The following is a 6,085-nucleotide window of genomic DNA, read 5'->3' as shown; positions in this document are numbered from 1 at the left end:
AAGTGATTTTACAGCACGATAACGCGCCGTCTTATAAACCAAAGTTGGTCAAGGAAGCGTTGAAAGTACTTGGGTGGGACATATATCGCAATCGTCATACTCTCCAGACCTCGCCTCGTCTACCTGTCAACTATTGGCATCAATGGGACGCGCACTTGCAAAGCAACACTTCGTCAGCTCAATGAATGATTTTTTTAGTGACAAATATTTTTAAAAATGACATCCATAAATTTCCTTAAAGATGGGCGAAATGTATAGAATCAAATGGCCAATACTTTGAATAACCACATTTTTCCATTTACTTGAAAATTATTAAATAAAAGGGTAATGACTTTTCGGTACACGTGGTAACCTAAAGTTAAAGCGGAAATATTACGATGTGCTGATGTCATACATTTTGATGACGTGCATGATAACTATTTTATTGGATAGGCTATATATGCATTTGAAAATAACAGTAAATAAAAATAAATTTAGTTTTAAAAATATATAAGCATAAGCCAGACATCTACAAAAATATGTCATTGGGTTTTTTAAAAATTGTAGACGATTCCTCATTATTTTTACAGCAATAGGGGATTATTGTGACCTAAACCAGTATATAACGCCAACGAACAATAACCAGACCGGAGTGTAATAAAACTAACCACGACGAATGAAAGCAAAACACCTGACTCTTACGGCACAATGAGATATTCTAAAAATACATCCCAGTTCTGTGGGATTCTCGCTGAGCTCACACCTTTAACGGTGATAGTTCTAATTATAGTAAATCCTTAAACACTCCATAATGTACTTTCGTTTTGAAAGCCGCCATAAGTCTTATTTATTCTGGTTCCATTGTTAATGCTCCCTTCGCCGGTGAAAAATATGCTGCAATAATTAGGTTTAAACTAAATAGGCGAGGTCTATTTTTGATGTTATATAGGATCGTAAACTATAACTTTTATGTTACTGGATCCAGACAGTGAGTACAGGCTACGGTAAAAATACGATTATTATTTGACATAAATGAACTAATCAGAAAATACTAGTAATAATCATTTAAAATTGTTGATTATATTAGCACTGCGAATTAATTTTAATGAATTTACAATAAATTGCCTATGCTATATTTTATATAAATAAAATAAATACATGTTCAAATCAAAATATATTATTGAAAAAAATTATCACAATTTATGGTCCATTTTAGCGACCATTATATCTTTGTTCCATTACAGAATTATTTTGATGTAATCTTTCTATATATTAATCCCTAACATCTTCACAGTTATGTGGAAAATAGCCAATTTGGGGGTGGCGAAAATTGATTTAGATTTGAGATAGTCATGGAATATTGAAGATATTGTATTTCCTTCTTCCACATGATGTTCATTTTTTTGTTATAGTTTTTTAATATTATTACTATGATACGATAGAAGAAAGTATAGAGAAAGTTTATACCAAATGTCAAGTAAATCGGTTCAGTAGAACTCGAGATATACTGCCAATTGTCTCGAAAAGGTAGCTTCCTGAAAAACGCGTTTAAAATTTCGTTTTCAGATGCCGTGTTACTAACACACCCATATTTCCAAAAATAATTTAAATTTTAGAAAATCATCTTAAAGGCACATTGTTAAAGACTTCAATTTTTAAAAAATATTAATGAAATTTAAAAAATCGATTTTTTTTCAAAATTTTTGACTAGAATTCTTTAAACTACGAATATTCACGGAATTTTGACAATACAAATTTTACTATTTACTTGCACCAATTACAACAAAAATACTATGAATTTCATCGTTACATGAATTCACATCATAAAGTATCAAATAGATAATGATAATTAGAACGGACAATGTCTTGTGAATATATTAGGTGAGTTAGTTTTGCTGTAGAATTTGAGATGGCAATTGGCACAATAGTGGCTTATTCTATGAATTATAACAAAAAAATAACATCCAGTTATATTATATTTGTAAATTTATCAAAGATAATTTCCAAAACTGAATTCATTGCCTATTTTTTATATGAAATTTTTATATTTATTTTCCACATAGTAAGAAACTAACTTATGTACTTACTACTTATTACTTTCGACTATGTTAATTATTTTAAAGCTATTTGTATAAATAAAGCTGAAAGTTGGTTTGTTTGTCTTTAATATGTCTCTAATATGTCTCTAAATCATTGATTTCAATTCTGATGAACTTTTGCGAACAGGTCTGGTAATACATTTAATACTGATGTTTGTTTACTCAGATCTTCGATGGCATTAATGAAGTATATTAGAAAATGCTGCTATCATTATATCATTATATAAAAAAGTACCAAATAATGTCGGTGTTATACTTGTTACACTTTCAGTTAGCAAGATAATTTATTAGTGTGTGTTCATACTATTTAAGCAGTATTTAATGATAGTAGTGTTACTAGACCTGATAGTACAATATTATTATTATTAAGAAACCTACCATAACTGGGACACTAAAGTATTTTAATCTAATGGGTAACAATGGAGGGCAAGGGCGAACCAAGACAAAATGTTTATAAACAGATCACCGTCTTAAGGCCCAGTAAGTTCAGTGCAGGTAAACCCTAGTTGGTATAAAGGCGATCTTCAAAATCTGACAGTAAAAATAAACAAATACATATATAAATATATTTCACATAGCTATGAAAAGTTTACTTCTCCATAACTGATGGTAACTACAACAGAATATAAGAAATTTGAAATTATATATATTTATTACCAGATTAAGACCAATTTTAAATTAAAGCAATGCATACCAATCCAGCCCCACCCATATGCATCTTGTTCCCCTCAAAAAAAACATGATGCCCTAAGCAACCGCTTAATTTACTTAAAGTTTAATTTATCATTGTATATGATAATGCCGAATATATGTTTTACCAATATACCTTTGTTATTTATAACATATTATTTAAATTTCCTAAATATGAAAATATTAAAAATGTTTTCATAGGACCAACTATTTTCTTCATTGGGATATTAATAATATTAATAAACCGTACTCACACTAGAATATATAATTACAACCAAATAGTAAAAAAAGAGAGAAAATTTAACAGGAGAATCTAGAAGAAGTTTCGCTATATCAGTGTATCGTATAGATGGGCCTATTCAAATAATTAGATTGGTTTAGTTAATGTTCTATTATAGACACCTGTAAAAAATATTTTACTGTGACAACATTTGATTGGTTCTTTGATAAAATGTGCCATGCAGGTGCGGCTCCTGATATACTTGACATCACATTTTATTGACAAATCTTATTTAATCCAAAAATACGTCATACACTTATTGTCTATACTCTTAACATAATAATTGTAACATTTTATCCTGAAAACCATTACGTATACAAGGAAAAGGTTTACAATTTATATTTTTTAAATATAATGTATGATTTAAAATGACTGTGATATTATTGGCATGGCAGAATCTAGGAATAAAATGATTCAGATAGATTAAAGACCTACATAAACATATTATATCACTTTTCCAATAAACTTTTATAAAATAATAGCCAACATAACTAACTCAATCATATTTTTTTAAATATCATAAAAATATATATAAAACAAAATTATTCTTCACGTAAACATCAATCCACCTCGGCTTAGCAACAGTGCCAGATGAATGAAAGTGAAAAATTGAAAGCCAGATTTTAGTGAAAAAGATTATTGACAATACCTACCAAGTTACAATTTTAAAAACAAAATTTAAAGAAAAATATACAATGTCGCTACACATGTCAATGATTTCGATAGATTTGCCGTTCTAGCTTATCTCCTGCTCTGTGTAATTTCCAGTACGTATTTATACAATCATTACAACAGTGTAAACTATATTTTGAAAAATACATGCTTCGCATGATGGTGTACTTGCCGGCTTGGTTGGCGCAATGGTGAACGCGACAGGACGGTCCTCTTACTGTCCTTGCTGTACTGTAGTTGCGATAGTTGCGGGTTCGAATCCTGATGGGCATAGTCGCAAATTTATGTTTGTTATTGTTTAAAATTTGTGATTGTCCTTAGGCAAAAGTGCAAAATCCGACAATGAATAATCCCAGTCACGTCAGTAACTAGGCTAGGTAAGAGAGAATATCTTTTAGGGATGATTTCTAAGTTGGTCACGCGCCAATCGGTAGGCTTAATACCGACGACCGTGGTTCGGAGCCCACATTGACCTACAGGTCCATTTAAGATAAACTCTCGTTGGTAAAAAGGAGACTTTATTTAACAAATTTTTAAAAAATGTTGGTGTACCTTCTGACTTGCTCCAGACCAAAAAATAAAAATATTGTGTATTCAAAAGTACATCAATAACCAATTACTAGTAAAGTAAAACTAGCACGGTATGGCTAATTTTGAATAAATATATAATTCAGGTGTAGACAAAATGAGACAAAATAGCACGAAGCTGTCTGGTTTTCGCTGTTAGTTCCGTGCAAACATTTCAGACACAAGAAGTGGATCCAACCTATTTTTTCAGGTAAAGAATTGTAACACCTGCAGAACCCGCCAAACCACATAGTGCGACTGCCACAAGCTGACGATAATTAATGTGCATTGGTACTTTAATGAATCAGGAGGCAATTTTTCAGAAGAATATGATTTTGCCATTTTTCTTTGGTTATTATAGAACCAACGTATTTTAATTACTTAGGAACAATAAAAGAATTAATATTAATGAACTACTAATTTTATACATTTTAAAATCATTTATGTATTAATTAATTTTACTATTTTAATTTATGACTATAATTTTAATTAACTCTAAATTCATAACATTATTTATGCAAAACTAATGTTCAGCCCAATGTTAGATAAAACTTAAACGTGTGCGTTTATTTTAATATTTCTCTTTATTTTTAATTTAAATCTAAATATTGAGAAAGTTCGTTGATGATGCGCTTTGGACGTAGAAATTACATGAAATCTTGAAACCCAGTACGTTATATGAAAATATTTCATGAATAAAATAACCATTCTTTAGCAGCATAATGATAACTGCTTATCATTATTACATGGCTAGCGCGTAAGATGGTATTAAATAATAATTTATTTTTCGATTATATTAAAAAGGAATTGTAATAAGAAAAACATGTATAAAATAACTCTTAAGGTTTCTCTCGCGGATATACCTTAAGATCTAATAGATTGGTTGCGTTACATGTAGCCTGAAAACCAACACCTTTAAATGTATTGTTGTTTATTTTCAATGTTGGAACTATTTCGTAGCGTCTTTCAATAAAATTTAATTTATTAAATAAATTGAATTAAAAATTTATTATTAAAACTATTGTTCATTGCTACATTATGCTACTTAATGATTCCCATATTTCGTCTATAATTGTAAATAGTAAACATCTATTCGATAAGTTATTCCCTATTGATATAATATAGCACACGTAATAGCCGACTTGGTAGCATTAGTGATTAGGGCGGCAGGATAGAACTGCTCCAACAATTGCTGATTCGAATTTCATGGCAAGGCATGGATGTATTTTATGTTTGAAATTGTTATTGTAGATGTTTCTTGGCAACGGTATATAATCCGACAAAGGATAACAATCCCAGTGACACCAGTAACCAATCTCAAGCTCGAATGTCTTCTGGAATGCGATATAAGTTAAACACCAGTCTAGATAAATACTAATATTGGTTGCTAAAACCAAGAAATATAACTAAAAAGTAAATTATTCAAAGCTTCCATCGAGAATGCTAAGTTTCCATTCGGGTGTTTTCTAATATTTGTCCAATTTTAAGAGATATGGAGTAGAATTGGCTGGCTGAAAATATTTATTTCTGTTTTTTTTTTGGAGTATTTTGGTCACTTCTCCTTCAACACACCTTAAATGAATATATAAATAGTAGTGATTCCCAGTTATGCTTTGATTTTGATCTTACAGTTCGTAGCGCATCACATCGTTCTGATTCCATCAAATAAACAAATTTGATTTGCAACTAAAATTCATGGCTTAACCTAACACAAACGTAAGTACATCTGGGATTGTTATGTTAGAATGTTTTGTTATTATTGGCAGCAATTAAATTATCTGTCAATAAAATGTATCTA

Source organism: Rhynchophorus ferrugineus, unplaced genomic scaffold, assembly GCF_030347505.1.
Source record: "Rhynchophorus ferrugineus isolate W39M unplaced genomic scaffold, kcgeb_rfMv2 rfM9, whole genome shotgun sequence".
Lineage (NCBI taxonomy): Eukaryota > Metazoa > Arthropoda > Insecta > Coleoptera > Curculionidae > Rhynchophorus > Rhynchophorus ferrugineus.
Note: the sequence above shows the minus strand (reverse complement) of the source record.